Source organism: Macrobrachium nipponense, chromosome 21, assembly GCF_015104395.2.
Source record: "Macrobrachium nipponense isolate FS-2020 chromosome 21, ASM1510439v2, whole genome shotgun sequence".
In the NCBI taxonomy this organism is placed as follows: Eukaryota; Metazoa; Arthropoda; class Malacostraca; order Decapoda; family Palaemonidae; genus Macrobrachium; species Macrobrachium nipponense.
Window position 1 is genome coordinate 116,374 of NC_087212.1, and position 16,641 is coordinate 133,014.

Below are 16,641 nucleotides of genomic sequence, written 5' to 3' on the forward strand. Positions count from 1 at the left end.
ACCACTGTCGTCGTCATGGAGGAATCTGCTTTCCGCTTCTTTCTTTGCGTTTTTTCTCTCGGTACTCCTTCAGCTTTCTCCTCCTAGAAATAAAGTGAATTTTAGAGAATTACACTCTGCGCAGCTTATATTATTACATGCAAAGAATTAATACACTACGTCTTGCTTCTTGGATGTACAGGCACTGAAATTCAAGCTTCCAAGAATATTGTGTTCCTTTGAAAGAAGTAACAGGATATACAGAAAGAAGAGCTCATTTATTAGGAAAGGAAAAAATAAATGAACCAAATTAGTAAATAAATAGATACAAATGAAGGTAAATTATCAAAATACAAGAAGTGTTTGAGGGTAGTTTCCACCCTTTCATTCCACAGTACAAACTGAGTACACAATGTTTTTCAAGACGAAAACAGAAATTTATCTCTCAGACCTTTCAAGCATAAACATTGGAACTAATACATACTAAAATCTCTTTATAACACACACAATACCACTGTGCACAACATTTCATTCCAATAAAGAAAAACATTCCTATTTTTATTTCCAAGAACATTATATTCTCCATATACCAATACTTACCACATATATACCAATACAACTGAGAGAGACCTACAAACCTAGTAAACATAGTGTTCTGTCATGCAATCTTGTTACATTTAAACGATATAAAAATCTCAATTTTTTCAGCCTAAAACTTATTTTAAAAAAGAAACCCATTACTTTAGACTGCCTTCAATTGTGCAGTAACTCATTTTCAGACAACCAAAGAGGAAGACGAGTTCTCTACAAGTCATTCGTAAATCTAGCATTCAAAGCAGGTCCCCTTAAAAGGACTGTAAAATCATAAGTATGGGTCTGAATTACAAGCAAAGGGGCACTGGGGTTGGGAGGAGGGCTCCAAATAATTTTTATAAAGTGGTAGTTTTGTATGAAAAAATTAGTTCAAAAATGTATTTGTTTAATCACACTTATCAATTTACATCAATCTGAGTAACTAATGAAGTAGGAGAACTTTTTGTCTTTCTTTCTTTAAATCTTCAATTGAAAACCCTCACGGACAGAGTCAACAGACTAAAAATCCACAAGGACTGCAAAAGGAAATCAGCCTGCAGAGAGAGACAAGTTATAGGAATATGTGACAATGAATAAATAGAGGGAATAGAAAATAAGACCAATACACATGAATTCAGGAGAGGTCAGTCGTATAATGTAAGGTTAGAGCCTTTGGAGTCAAACAAATCACTGGAATTAGGTGTCTAGCAGTCCAAAGCATTCTTGGGCTACTAAGGGGTCATGAAGTGGATAGGTACTTTGTTTATCAAAACTTTGACAAAGCAGTAGAAGTAGAGACTAAGGTGACTCTGCAGTTGAGGAGGTACTTCCATCAGAAGGTATACAACATTTACACTGCCTCCTCCTATCTATTTGATCAGCACTGTAAACATTAGTTTCCAAATTTACACCTGATCACAAGTCAACCCTTGCTTTACAAACCAATTCTCTTCAAAGATTATTCACTTCAAGTGCAAATCACTCAATACTAGACATGTAATCACTGCACACTTATGGTCAAGAGTTCCAGCCCTGCTCATTGCTTGACTGGAATTCACTGCAATCAACCTTACTGTCTCTGTGACCTAGGGATGGAGGTCACAGGAGCCCATAGGAATACTTACTGAGTCATAACCCACACCCACTGCCTGGTTCTGCCCAGATCTAGTTTGGGTAGTGAGAGGCTTGGGAACTGATCATGTGTATGTATGTTTGATCTTGAAGACATTGTGTTATGGTCTGATGCATGAGATCATGTGTTTACAGTAATATACATTTTCACAGCACAGTCTGTCCAATAAAACTTCAACTTATATGTGGACATAGTAACAACTAGGTACATACCTCCTCCTTCAATTCTTGCATCCTCTGTTCAATGTCATAATCTTTTTTCTTTTCTTCCAACTTCTTTTTATTCACATCGAATCTTTTTTTAACTTGTTCCAATGTTGAACGTTCAACGCGCATGGACATACCCAAATTTCGTTGATCTGGAATGAGTTATTCATTGATCAATTTTCAAATGCAATAACATATACAACCTTCATAATAGTACAGTAATTTAATTAATATATAATTTTTTTTCTAATCTTGACAGTTACATGTAAAACCAATATTGGGATTAATCTATGAACTTAAAAATGTATTGAAAAAATAATGTACAGAAATACTTCATTCACATTAATAACTGTCTTGTTCTTGAGCAAAAACTAGATATCTAAGCTATTTACCCTGTCGTTTTCTCTTTCAGTGACTGATAACTGGAATATATTTGGTAAACCTGTATCATGAAGTCTCCCTGAGGATACTGTGCAAATCAGATCCTCCAAACTTCAAGCAAAGATGAAATGCATTATCACCCTAAAGCAATTCTCCTTGCATTGTATAATTTACTTGCAATTTTATTTATTTATTTATTTATCAATTTGCTAATTTATTTTTTCTTTTCTTATAACTAATCCCTTCATTCTGTATTTCCTATTACAGTACTTCTGTTACTTCCACATGAACAGGGTTCATCTTCTGACCAACAGCAATAATAACCGCGTAAAAGATTCTGTGAGAAAAAAATCTTGCTTCAATCAAGTGTCATTACGAATAAATATCAATTTGGTTTCTATGAAATGCTGGTGTGATATCACTGTTTAAATCTCCCACATATTAGATACTGAGGATACAAGTTTAAGCAAATGTAAATGGAATTCATTGTGTGTTATTAATATACTATACTGTTTTGAAGAGACCACTTTCTCTTTTCTGGACCATACAGGATCATAACTCAGCCACACCCCAGATCTAAGACGCAAAATTTGATATTGCCTACAATAAGGGTTCTAAATGGTGTTTAGGATGATAAAAATAGTTATTTTAAATACTGTGATAACTCAGTTTTTAAAACTACGTACTGCCTTACATGGGAGCTGGCCTCTCTGAAGATCATAAACGACAATGACCAAACGTCTTACCATCATCGTCATGCTTGGTCAGACATTTTCAATAAGTGTTCTTTATCCCCTCGTAATTGCTGCGCAATGGCCCAGGTCCTCATGAATACCCTTTCTGTATGACATGGGTCTTCCTATTGGTTGGTATCCTACCACTTTGTGACTTACTACGGTAATTCATGAAAATTAGGCTAGTGAATCCTTTTCGTACCTACAGTAAAAGCCGGGAGTTGGCGAGGTTGGATAATAAGATGCAAAAAAGGAAGCTGGAATGCGAATAGAGTAAAAAGCTAAAAAGTCGGTGCAGCTAGGAGACAAAGGGACACTGCAAACAACCTTTTGTAATGCTTACAGTCACCTATCTAACCCACCAATCAAGACCATGGACCCCTCTCTACTACAATTAGCTGCTATGTTTCACAACTTCCTCCATTTCCTTTTTAGGAGTTCCATGGCCTCTGATGTGATGAAAGCCTGTCTACGTCTTACACAAACGCCATATATTTTTTCCTTTATCTAATGGAACATTTTTGGTATTTACCTAGAAACTTTTATCCACCTTATTCAGGATGTTTATTACAAATTCCTTCATAAATCATTAACAATCTCATACAGCATTTAAAGTTCAACTTTGCTAATTAAGGTTCATTATTTAGGTTCGGTCCTTCAATTTTTACCTCAATATTTCTAAGTAGTATACAGTTTCTCTGAAAGTAATTGATAGGCTCTTCCATGGATCACCAGAAGGGTCTGACAAATGGGTACTATTAGCCCTCAAAGACTGATGGGGCTGTTCAGGGACTGAATAACTAGGATCAGAAAAAATTCTACTATTTTCTTGGCTTATTTCTTTACAATTATAGTAGCAGCTATTGAGAGATCATTTAATGTGGCAGCCTTGCAGTTTGCCATTTACAGTAACACCCTTAAAGTGATTGGACCTTTTGTTACTCCTGTAATGTCTGTTTGTATATGCTTACCTGTATGTACTGTATTTTTCATCGTTCTGATCAGTCTTGCCTATAGAAAAAGGTCGTTACGACCAAAAGATCTCGGCAGTTCTCGTTTTTTTCATTTTCCTCCGTGGCATTACCTGTATTTTTATCTACATGCAGTAAATGTGCCTCACTGTCAAACTTCTCAGTTCCAAAGTCCTTTATTCCTCTCACCATTGAACTGTGGAACAAGTCTCCCTTAGGATATTGCAAAATTGGAATCTCAATATAGTTTCAATCAAAGCTGTAATGCATTACTACCCAAAAACAATTCTCCTTGTATTTCATAATTTATTTACATATCTATTCATTTATTAACTTATTTTTTTTCTTTCCTAATAACTGATGTCTTTTCTCTATATTTCCTATTTTTTTTTTTACTTCTTCCAAATGAACACCATATCCTTTGGAAGCTTGATTTCCAAGTCAACAGCCCCTGTGGTCTTGTTTCATTATGAAGAGTTCAGCTTCTGAATATAATATAATAAAGTATATCCTCTGTGTACAGACAAAGAAAAGTGGACTTTAGGTTAGACTGATTACATACAATTTATGTCTATGAAGTAAAATGTTCAGAGTAAACTTTAGAGCAGTAAGAGACTTGCAAGCAATACTCACGCTTCTTTCCATTGATATGATCAAGAAAGTTTATAGAGTCCTTGACGACGCAATCACAAACATTGCAGTAGTATCTGAAATAAGAGATTCTATTAAAACAAGTAAGTGAATAAGGGTATTACCAAGAAGAAAAACTGTTACTGCCTAAAAATAAAATACTGCAAGCTTCAAGATTAAAAGCATTTTTAAGTTTTCAACCATTCTATCCAGCTTTACTAAAATGAATAAGACAATAGGGACTATATTATATTGAGCATTTACAATATTTGATGACAGAAATGTGCTGCAATTTCTGTTCCCTGGAGTCATATCTCAAGAATAATGGCTATGATTGTACAGGCAGTCCCTGGGTTACGGCATTCCGACTTTACAGTGCTGGGCTCGTGGCGCTGTAACCTGGTTTTAAGGCACCATTTATTCCCATTATTATTAGGGTGTTCTGTTTTACAGTGTTTTTTGAGTTATGGCAAGCCACCAGGAATGGAACCCCTGCTGAAAACCAGGGAATTCTTTATTATCATAAGCTCTGCACAGAATTCGGTTAAAATGAATATCCTATTCAACAGCAGCCCCAAACTCACCCTCCAGACTGCGATGCAGGAGTAGTTTTTGTTATAACCTGGCTCTTTCCAAGTTTTGAATCGATGTCTACTTTGTAGTCTCTCTGCTTCAAGAACTCTCGTTTCACGGGAACAGCCTTCTGATTCTGAGCTGTGAAAAAAATTAACATTTGTAATCTACATTCAGGAAAAGCAAATAGAAACATAATCTTAATTTGAGCATCATTGTTTATTCCACTTATTCAAAACTCCTCCATTTCAGCACGATCCCATGCAAATGATGTAGCAGTTGGAATCAATGCCAAAGTCATCTGAGCTCAGCTGGCCATTCCAACTAAATACAGTGGTCCCCCCCGTATTCGCAGGGGATGCATACCAGACCTCCCCTTGGATAGTAGTTAGCAACCCCCCCCAAATGTTGGAAACCCCTAAAAATGCTAAAACAGCCTATTTTGTTAGTTAAAACTCAAGAAAAACCACCAACAATGTTTAAAACTTGGTTTTTTAAATAGTTTTATCACAAAAAATGCATTGATGAAATTGATAAAAAAACACCAAGGAATTTGGGGATATTTCTCACAAAAATACCGCTAAAGTGCGAATTTTCCGCGAATAATGCGGGGAAACGTTCCCGAGAGAAATCCGTGAATGTGTGAGTCCGCGAATCCGGAGAGTGCGAATATGGGGGTTCCCCTGTAATGCTATTAATCTTTTAGTTTTCTCTCACTATTATTCTTCCACCCGACAACAGGACTACAGCTATTGCAAGAGGTAAAGATTCACTTCAAAAAATATATTGCTAAAGAAAAATTGCTACTTTCAAACTTGTCATACAAACCTTGCGCAACATCCCGTTCAACACGTAAACGACGTTGCTGAGCAAGCGATTCGTACTCATCTCGGTCCCACTTTCTTCTGAACTCTGTTCCCGACTGGAAAAAGAATTGCAATTAGATGAAACCTATCAAACACTTTCCTTAAAAATAAACATACTCTATAATCTACAAAATCCTGCACTGTAGCACATAAAAAGTATACAAAATTAATCATTAGCTATAGTAATAAATGAATGCTCCCCAATTTAAAATAAAAAAAAAATCTACCAAATTTTCAAGATAAAGACAACCATTACTATAATTTTGGGTGATTTTTATAATAAATATAGTGTTAGGCAATCAATCAGATATCCATGTTCCTATCCACTCAAAATTTCTAGAGGAAACAAACACAATAAACAAATAATTGAATAATTTGCACCAATAGCAATGGTTAAAAATTAATGAAACATGAGGCAACCAGTAAAAAAATAAAATTTATTCATGTACATATCAAGCTGGTAAATTGTACTATTGCTGTATTATTCAATTAAGGCTGATAAAAGTCCCAGAAGAGGTAAAGTACCACAGTGCCACTCAGGTTTGGTTGCCAATTTACTTGCAAAATGGATGCTGTTTTTACCGCCAACCCCTTGGGGATGAAAGTAAAAAACATGAACAAAAGAATGTAAATATGATATTAAATAATAAAAAGACGAATATAAGCAAACTGCGATCAATATATCAGTCAGTGACTTTGGGTCAAAGTCTTTTAAGTAGCAGATCTAAGTCATAATTCAATTGGGGTGCATCCTAACCTAACCTTCGCTAAGGTCCTGCATCCTGACCTGGCCAAGGGGTGAGGGATCAAACACCCTTTACCCTCCACTCCCCAAAGTGACATTGTACACAGCAGACAAAAGGGTTGAATGTAAAATTAATACTTGGACCAAAAGAATCACGACACCCATAATGTCAACACACATAGGGCGTGCCAAATCGACCAAAGGGCATCTCTTATTCTTGAGGAATTGAGAAATACGGTAAACAACCGCATGGACTGGCCAACTCACCGACTATCGCGGTTAGTCCACCCTCCGAAAAAGTACTTTTAACACGTCCTGACTCCAGAGATGGTCATCAGTCATGAGTTGTTGGTGGTGATAACAGGAGCTCAAGATATCTACTCTCTTTTCGAAGTAAGTATTTTCTCCAAAGTTAGAAATTAAGACCACATTTTAAGATTTAAACAGAGGGTAATGAAAAGGGTGGCCAACGCAGTGCCCACAAGCCCCCAAAACACTTTCAAAGTTTTTACTTACAACTCCAAATATTTCGAAAGATTGCGACGCCATCTCGATGTTGTGGAGTCGCTTGTGTCAACAAACTTCCCATTTCCTGTGCTAAATCCACACACCACTTGTACTCATAGTTGCTGGGGCACTTTTCTTCACAACAATCGTAACCCTGACCACTTACCAGCACTTATTTGTACTTATTCAAGGGGACTACGGCATTCTTTGCGGCATTTCGCGCTCTTCAATTGTTTATCAGTGTTGTCAATTGGTAGGTGTTTACCCTCCAAACTGGTATAAGACTTACACAAAACCAGGGAAATAAGTGAAATTAGCATATTTTATTTGTAGTATATATACATATTACAGCAACTTTATCATTACTGCATTACTATGACAACTAGAATTCATGGAAACAGTTTGTAAATGCATCGGCGTATGTGTGAAGCTCCACTAGATTGGCAACGATGAGTCTTTTAGCCGTCGTCTGCTTGTACTTCAGAAATATCTGTAGTTTTTGGGGGTTAATTGGTTGCAAAATGACAATTTGTCGAAAATTGCATTTTTCCTAACTATACAAACCTGAGGTCCTTTAACAATAGGAAGTAGCTAGCGGCAGCTGGAACGGTCGTAAGCTCGAACAAGGGGAGAACGGTAGTTAACTGCTTGTCCGACAGTCGCAGCGCCGCGCGACTGGGAGGTAAACAAATCACTTTTGCTTTTGGCCCATGCAAAATACGCAGAGTGAGGGGTGGCATGAGGAGGGACTATATGTAAAGGACCTCAGGTTTGTATAGTTAGGAAAAATGCAATTTTCGACAAATTGTCATTTGTTCCGATACGTAATACAAACCATCGGTCCTTTAACAATAGGAAGACTCACTTCTTGGTGGGAGGAATCTGAGTCTTTTGATGAACAGACTGGTGTTCGTCCATCCTGGAATGCCTCCCTGGTCGTAAGAGCGAGGGAGGGATCCAAGCCTCTGTCCGATTGATCGGGGTGTGCACCGCAGGATCAATGGTCAGACCTCTGGGCCGAGTACTAAGAGAGAGGCAAGCGTATCTCTTCGTACCAGCAAGCAAGAACTTGTTCCTGTTTGCAAGAGGCAACATAAAGTATGGGTTGTCTCTAGCTGGCATCCACTTCCTCCCCCTTGTTGGAGAAGTGGTGGATATACGCTCCTATCCCTAGTGAAAGGATAGGATGGGGTCTCTGTTGAGTACTCACCTGCATCTTGTCCTTATCCAGCAGGGTGACGACCGTGTCCCTCTAACCACAGGTAGGGGAAGAAAAAGAAAAAAAGATGGAAGGAGGAGCCAGTCACACTCTCATTCACTCATCCATTCTTATGGTCACACCAGGACTCGATGCTGTTCAGCCTGCGAGGGTCTGGGTTCGCTACAACAACGTGTTGAGCAGCCACCACTGGTCCCAAGGAAAAAGATCCAAGGACCTGTGGGCAATATCACCCGAAGGTAGAAGGAAGGGCATGTGGTCTGGTTGACAGACCCCTGCCTTCAGTACCTGCGCACGGAGAAGTTCTTGCGGACAAGGCAGCATCTCCTTCGCATCGAAGGCGGTGAAGTCCATTAGGGAGGGGATTGTGAACGACTCGAACCAATCGTCAGGGACCGACGGGTTCTGAGTCTTCGCTACGAAGTTCGGTACGAAATCGAGCGTCACGGATCCCCATCCCCTGGATGCTTGACTTCGCAGGAGAAGTCATGCAGTTCCTCAGAGGAAAAGAAGGAAATAGTCGCATGACCTATCCTTCTTCTCTACTTCGGTGATGTCCAGTACCCATACTGGTCTGTCCGTTTGCCACGAAGTCTGTCGCATACCTCCTATCCCCATGCAGCGAAGTTCTCGGTAGTGGATAGGACACCGACACTCCATGGTGGGTGTCAATGGTATGGGTACTGTGACAAGCTATTAAAACGAAGTAATGATTGCTCTGTAACAACCGAACTAAGTCAACAGCGTAGTTCGTAACTGACTCGCCGCTCTGACAGCTGCCGACTGACTGCGTTCGGTAGGAGGCAAGTTGTCAAAGCATCCGAGTAAGTCACGTGACTTCGCCTTTAAAGGGTTATGCCGAGAGACACCAAACAAATAATGTATTTGTTTGTCACCAATGCCGGACAGCGAGGTGATGATTCTCTTAAGGCATGTGCCCAACAGGCGAAAGTCAATTGCCTTCTAGAGACCGAGGTCCCTGAAGGTAAAACATCTCATGGTTGTTGAATCTCAGCTAAGGAGAAACAACACTATGTACCGTTGAAGACGAAGGTAGATATTGAATGCAACCTACGTCTTCACAGATGAATCGAGAGAAGGATTCTCAAGATTCATAACCTGTGCTTACAAATGACTGAAAACGCTAACCGCTATTTCATTGCTGTCCGGTGAGAAGTCGTAGTTGCAATGAAAGCGGGGCGTTCTTCAGTAATGAAAACACAGGGGAAAGCCGCCTGAAGAACTGCTTCTCATGGGCTGAACATTTGGGAGTAGAGCTGTCAGGTCGGAGAGTAGGCGATGTCTTCTAACAAATCTCGTAATTCGGTTGAACAATGAACAATTGTCACCTACGAATAAGAGATATTTTGAAGACAAACTCAGATGTCTGCAAAATCATTCGCATTATCGCAGTGCGATGCAGCGGGAGACTTGTACAGACTTCTGTTACCGTGCGGTAAACAGAAAGATGAAAGAGTCCAAGAGATATCTCTGTTGAAAATTCTCGCAATGTCGAAGGCGATGGAATCTAGCGTCACAGCAGTAGATGGGTCCTTCATTATTGCGAGAATCCCCGTTAATCAGAGACCTAAGTCCATGATTGTTGGGCAGAGATACGGTTCGGTAGTCAATCAAAGCAGGGCAGAGAGAGACATACATGACCGTGCATATCGGAGGCCCAGCTGATACTGAGCTGCTATCAGTCAGTTTCAATACGCAGTAGTTGAGCCTGAGCTCTCGCTGACTCGTCATCCTGAGTTGCCAGGTAATCCATTATTCCACGAAGGAATGCGTTCGGCTAGAAAACTACCGAGCATAAAAGATATGCTCGAAACAATTATATTAGGCGAAACGAATTTTCGGGTAAAATATAACAGTTGAAATGGTGTTGTCGTGACAAAACCATAAAGTATATAAAATTGAAACTGAAAACTCCTGGGAGGTTGCAGGCAACCCCGAGTTGCAGTTCAATTAGAATACTTCTCTTATAAGTCGCAATCCGTAGTTTAACTAGGATATCGCCTACCCTCGGACAATTCAACTGCTTAGTAGAATCATGTCGCGAGGTTAATATACGTAGTATATTGTAGGATTCTGAACAACGATCTCCATCCTAAATTCTTTCCTTCAAGAAAACAAAAAATAAGGATTGGAGATCGACCACCTTCGATCTCTATCAAAAGAGAGTGAAGGAGAAGTCTTCCTCGAAGGAAAGCTTCAATGGTGAACAGAATACGAAGACGATAGTTCAAGCCAAACTGGATATTCCCGTCCGATCTTCTCTAGTCCAGGTTGGTCGCCTACTGTGAGATAGTTTTCTTCAGCAGCAGTCTTCTTCCCAATGCTAGAAATTCCAGGAATTCGAGCATAGGCGAGGTTCCCGATTATCGTGATATCGGGGATTCTCGTCTCGCTCACTTTGGACCGTCGTGGTCTCGCGTAAGTGTTTGGAGATCGTAAAACTCGAACACTGAATGCGTTAGAAATTCCCCGTAGATTCTAAGCAGTCTGCGAAACCCCCACCGAATTTGTCAAACGATATCGGCTGGTGGTCCTCTCGATTCCCGTAGAAATCGAGAATGGGCAGGATTCCTCCTCAACGACCGGGGGCTTACGTCAGGTAGGACCCGAAGGTCCCCCCGGTAGCGCAGTCCCGAACGTGGGATCCTACAGAGAAATCTCTGTAGGATCCCTCCCCTTTCCCTCGTAACCGTAAGGAGAGAGGGAAGGGTGGGGGAGGAATTGGATACTCGCTCGTCCTTCCCAGAGGAACTAGCAGTTGGAGAAGAGTAGGAACAGCCATCGCCTTGCGGCGATGGCCTCTCAGAGTCTGGGAAAAACGTATCGTCAGGAGAAAACGTTTTCCCGCGGAGGGTTACGAACTCTCACTGTAGGTAAGGGTCTGCCGCCACTGTGAACGTCGTCTGGGTGGGGCTGATCGACACCTGACAGGAGAGAGCCGATACCGTCCTCCGACTCATTCCAGTCCTTCTTGTCGAGGTCGAAACCTCTCAGGAGGACCGAAGGAGTATTCAAATACGGTGTCCGAAGACACGTAAGAAACGCCGCTGTCGCAGTAGAGGAGGTGGGAAAGTAGCTTGATCGATCCGGCCAGAACTGAGAGAGCCTTCTTGTCCGGAGACGAGAGACTCTGGTTCGAGACAGAACGGCAAGCTCCGATCTCGGCAGACACCCACCGTCGGTTTGGGGGTTCCTCTCGGGCCCCAAAACGACTCGAGCAGAGACGTGGGCTCTGCTGGTGGGAGCGGCAATCCTTCCGCAAGGTCATTATGCTGACGAATCAGCTTAATGACTTCTGCAAATTCCTCTGTATCTCGGGAGTAACCGTCTTGCGGAGTAGGCCGACCGTCCAGTCCCTCCAACAAGAACAGATCCCGAGATACTCCTCCTTCAGAAGGACAGCGGCAGACCCCTGACGGTCGCCTCCAGCTACTTGCGCGTATGTCCTGGTCGGTCCTGGAACCGTGCCTTGGTCCATACGGCGTCATAGCTGGGTCACGATCGCGGCGCACCTCTCGTGATCGCTCCTCGGTACCACCCCGTCGCTCCTCCCGGTATGCCCGAGGAGGTTGAAGGTTACGGAGAGGCATACCTGACGCTCCCCCCTCGCTCGCTGGCAGGACCAGCGTGCGTGGAGGGCTGCTGCTGATCGCAAACGTACCGCGGTGACGGTCGAGCAGCAGGCCTAGCCTTGCCGCTCGCCTGGGGCGATTGGCTCGGCTGAGAACGTCGAGACCGATCTCTAGCGTCAGGCGAGCTGCCGCTGGTCACCTGTCTCCGCCCGGTCCCATCGGGAGCGGCGGACGGGTGACCTGCTAGGTCTCTGTCGCGTCGAGACCGGCCAGCGTCCTCTCGGCGCGTCGAGCCGCTGGTACCAGCCGTGGCTGGTACCGGCGGCCGCGGGGACTCCTTCCTCGCCCTCAACCTGGCTGGTCAGCGACCGTCACGTCAGCCCGAGCAGCCAGTTGATCGCTGCGAGAGCGTCCACTGGGCCTGGCGAGAGTCGTGTGCACGACTCTCGCCAGTCTTCTGCTCCGCGCCGCTGTCTTGACGGCGAGCGAGCTCGGGCGTCAAACTTTGGCTGGAAACGGTCTTCTTTGGAAGAGCGTCCACTCGGTGCTTCTCGCGAACGAGAAAGCGGCCGAGACGGAACCTGGTTTAGCGGCAGAACCGCTAGCACCAGGTGAGGACGCACCAGCCGAGGCTGGTGCACCTCTGGTCCCCCGTCGACTTCTTTGCAGAAGAAGCGACGGGCCCCATTCCCGAAGGAACAGGAGGACCAGCATGAAGAGCTCCCCAGCTCGCCTGGGCGGGCCGGGCCCTTAGAAGATCCCGCAAGGAGTCTTCTTAGGGGGGGAGGTAGGCAACCTTCTTCTTCTTCGGCTGTTTGGCCTTAGAAGTCGAATGGGGAAGGAGAGGCAGCAGACGACGAAGAAGACGACGAAGACGATGACGACACCTTCTTCCTCTTCCTCTTCTTCTTCGCCAGGCTCCGCAGGACAGACGTCATGGTCTTCCATCCAGGAGGGAGCCGTGGCAGTTGCCGAAGCAACAGGGCCCGACCTGCACCTGTCCGGAAAGACCTGAGACTGTGACAGCACCACCAACAGCAGGAACAACAGGAACAGGTCCAGGAACGGCAGGAACATCTGAAAGTGAATGAGCAGCCGGCACCTGAAATCTGAAAGGGAAATGAAGCGGCTGGGACATCAACAGGTACGGCAGGCACGGCAGGTACCACAGGAGAGCCAGGCGTCCTGTCGGCAGCTACCGTCATCCTCGGCACTGGCGGCAGGTCCAGGGGGGTACTCTTTGGGCAGCGGAAGTCCGGGGTCGGCAATACAAAGAACCCAGGTGGCGGTGGCACCGTCCTCTTTGGCACGGCCGGAATTGGTTTCTGGATTGCAGCCGTGGGGGTGTTACCCGACATGACATGTGGTATGTACACCCAGGTGCGGTGGCATCTCATATGCTGGTGTCGAGATTGTGGTTGTTGTAGTGTGGTACCGTTACCATGAGTGACCACTGCCGACCCCGCCAACCGCTGAATCAACCCCTGTATGCTCGGCACTCCCTGCAGTCCCCAGAGCGACTCCCCACACCTGTCCCAGGTCGTCCTTCGCTGATGGCGCACCTGCGGAAGCACAGTCGGGTTAGTTAGAGGTGCTTCCTCGCGCCTAGGGGGGAGAAGAACCCCACCCAGAGCGGACGGAAGACCCCGAGTACAACTGGACGTCCGGGTAGCGGGAGCCCTCCTCCACACTCGACGGATCGAGAGAGGAGAAGGACTCCGCTACCCCCCCCCCCCCGCAGGGGAAGGCGCGAAACGTGGGGGCTGGCCGGGGGGCAGGAAAGAGGACGAAGTGTCCGTTACCAAGGAGTCACTGGACTTTCCGATGACTTCTTGGGCGGCCTAAGTCTCCTCCTGCCCTCGTATAGCACCCACTGCGCCTCGGATCAATGCATACACGTTACACAGGGCTCGTTGCGGGAGCACTCTCGCCCCCGACAACGAGTACAAACCTCTTGAGGATCTACATCTACATCCAAGGTCGTCTCCCACGGATGTAGCACCTGCGGTAACATAGATAGATTAGTAAGAGGGGTTCCCTCACGCACGGGGGGAAGACATGCCCCACCCCGAACGCAAGGAAGACCCCAAATACAAAATACAATGAAGAAGCTGAGCGGGGGGCAGGAAGGAAGACGAAGAATCGGATACCAAGGGAGTCGCGGGAGAGCTTTCCGACGACTTCCTGGCAGACCTTCGCTTCCCCCACCCCCGCACAGCAGTGAAAAGTAATATGAAAATGAAACAGAATACTGCCCTTGCGATTCACTTCATAGAACTTAAAGGAGAAAAGATCAATTCCCGGGTAAGAACGGAAACTTGATCCAATAATATGATGCTATCATAAAATATATATGAAAAATGAAACAGAATACTGCACTTGCGATTTAATTTTCACATAAAAAAAAAAATCGTAAGGATCAATTCCCGAATAAGAACGAAAATTGATCCAAATTAAATTCCATGCAAATAAATAAATGAAATAAAATGAAAAGAATATTGCAATTGCGAATCCACTTTCATTGCATTGCTTATTATACAAAATTAAAAGGCTCGTGCCGAGCGCAATCACACTCTCGTAACGGGAACGCACAGGGCAAAAATATAATGAAAAGAGTACTTACATTTTTCAATTACACACTTTCGCCCAAATACATGACTCGCGCGAGCGCGCCCGCCCTCGCACCGAGACATAATTCAAGGGTTCAATTCATGAAAAGAGAGGAAATCGCCGCATCTACGGCGATAACTCCATGTTGGTTCATAATTAAGTAATGAAAATGAAAACAGTGTACTTACAGTTTCATTTTCAAGTCAAACAAACCATTAGTAGAAAACACAATATAAAACAAAGCATACGACGATGAAGCGGGCAGAGAGCGATGACGAACACGTCCTTCACACCCGCGGCCGAAAGCAAAAGTGATTTGTTTACCTCCCAGTCGCGCGGCGCGCGGACTGTCGGGGGGGAGGACAAGCAGTTAACTACCGTCTCCCCTTGTTCGAAGCTTACGACCGTTCCAGCTGCCGCTAGCTACTTCCTATTGTTAAAGGACCGATGGTTTGTATTACGTATCGGAACAAAAAGGAATAATAGACATGAATTAAATAAACATTCTGAAGTAAAGTTAAACCAAACAATGAGTAAAGTAAACAATTAAGGGAATAAAGCTTTGCACCTCATAAACATGTAGTTATCTGCTGAATTCATTTTTACCTTGTAATCGGTGGTTTTATCCTTACTGCCATCACAAACTGAAACTCCACAGTACTTATTTTGATTGTAATTATACACATTTTGGTCTTAATTCCACTCCAAATTGCCAACTTGGAACCACCCGTTGCTGTTCCTGGGTCCTAAGTACTCACTCCACAAACACAGTTACGAGCAGCAGACGATAACACTGATTATGAGGTGCAAAGCTTTATTCCCTTAATTGTTTACTATACTCATTAGTATTTAGTTTAACTTTTACTTTGTTATTTCAAAATGTTTATTTAATTCATGTCTATTATCCCTTTTTGCAACCAAAATTTACCCCCAAAAATTACAAATATTTCGGATGTAATACTTACGAGCAGACAACGCGAGGAAAAATGACTCATCGTTGCCAATCTAGTGGAGCGTCACACATATGCCGATGCATTTACAAACTGTTTTCCATGAATTTTTAGTTGTCATAGTAATGCAGTAATGATAAAATTGCTCATAGTAATGCAGTAATGATAAAATTGCAGTAGTAATGCAGTACAGTGGTCCCCCCGTATTCGCGGGGGATGCGTACCAGACCCCCCCGTGAATAGTTAGAACCCGCGAATGTTTGGAACCCCTATAAAAATGCTAAAAACAGCCTATTTTGTTAGTTAAAACTCAAGAAAAACCCACTAAAAATGTTCCTACATGGTTTTTTCAATAGTTTTATCACAAAAAGTGCATTTTATGATGAAATTCATAAAAAAACCAGGAATTTGTGGATATTTATCATAGAAAAAATGAAATTGTTAAGATACAATAAAGGTTTTACACATACTTACCTGGCAGATATATACTTAGCTAATGTCTCTGACGTCCGACAGAATTCAAACTCGCGGCACACGCCACAGGCAGGTCAGGTGATCACCCCCTACCGCTGCTGGGTGGCGGTAATAGGAATCATTCCCGTTTTCTGACAGATTTTTTCTTCCCCCTATCTCCTGAGGGGAGGCTGGGTGGGCCATTAAACGTATATATCTGCCAGGTAAGTATGTGTAAAACTTTATTGTATCTTAACAATTTCATTTTTACACATGCAACTTACCCGGCAGATATATACTTAGCTGATTGGCACCCTTGGAGGAGGGTAAGAGATAGTTACTCAATATAAATAGTAATTCAAAAAACAGGGAAAACAACTTTTGTTGTAGGTACTATAAATAAACTTAAATACCTTGATTCCTACCTTATTGGGCAGAAGACTTCATGAATACTGTCTATGAGTCTGCTTGCCTCAAGAGTTCCAGTGAGGATGAGACCTGTCACTGACAACTCTTCTG

General features: G+C 43.3%; 1 pseudogene; it reads right to left on the reverse strand.

Annotated features, from left to right (window-relative positions):
• The window catches only part of LOC135197636 (uncharacterized), a 49,779-nt pseudogene that overhangs the window by 22,305 nt on the left and 10,833 nt on the right, over positions 1-16,641 (reverse strand).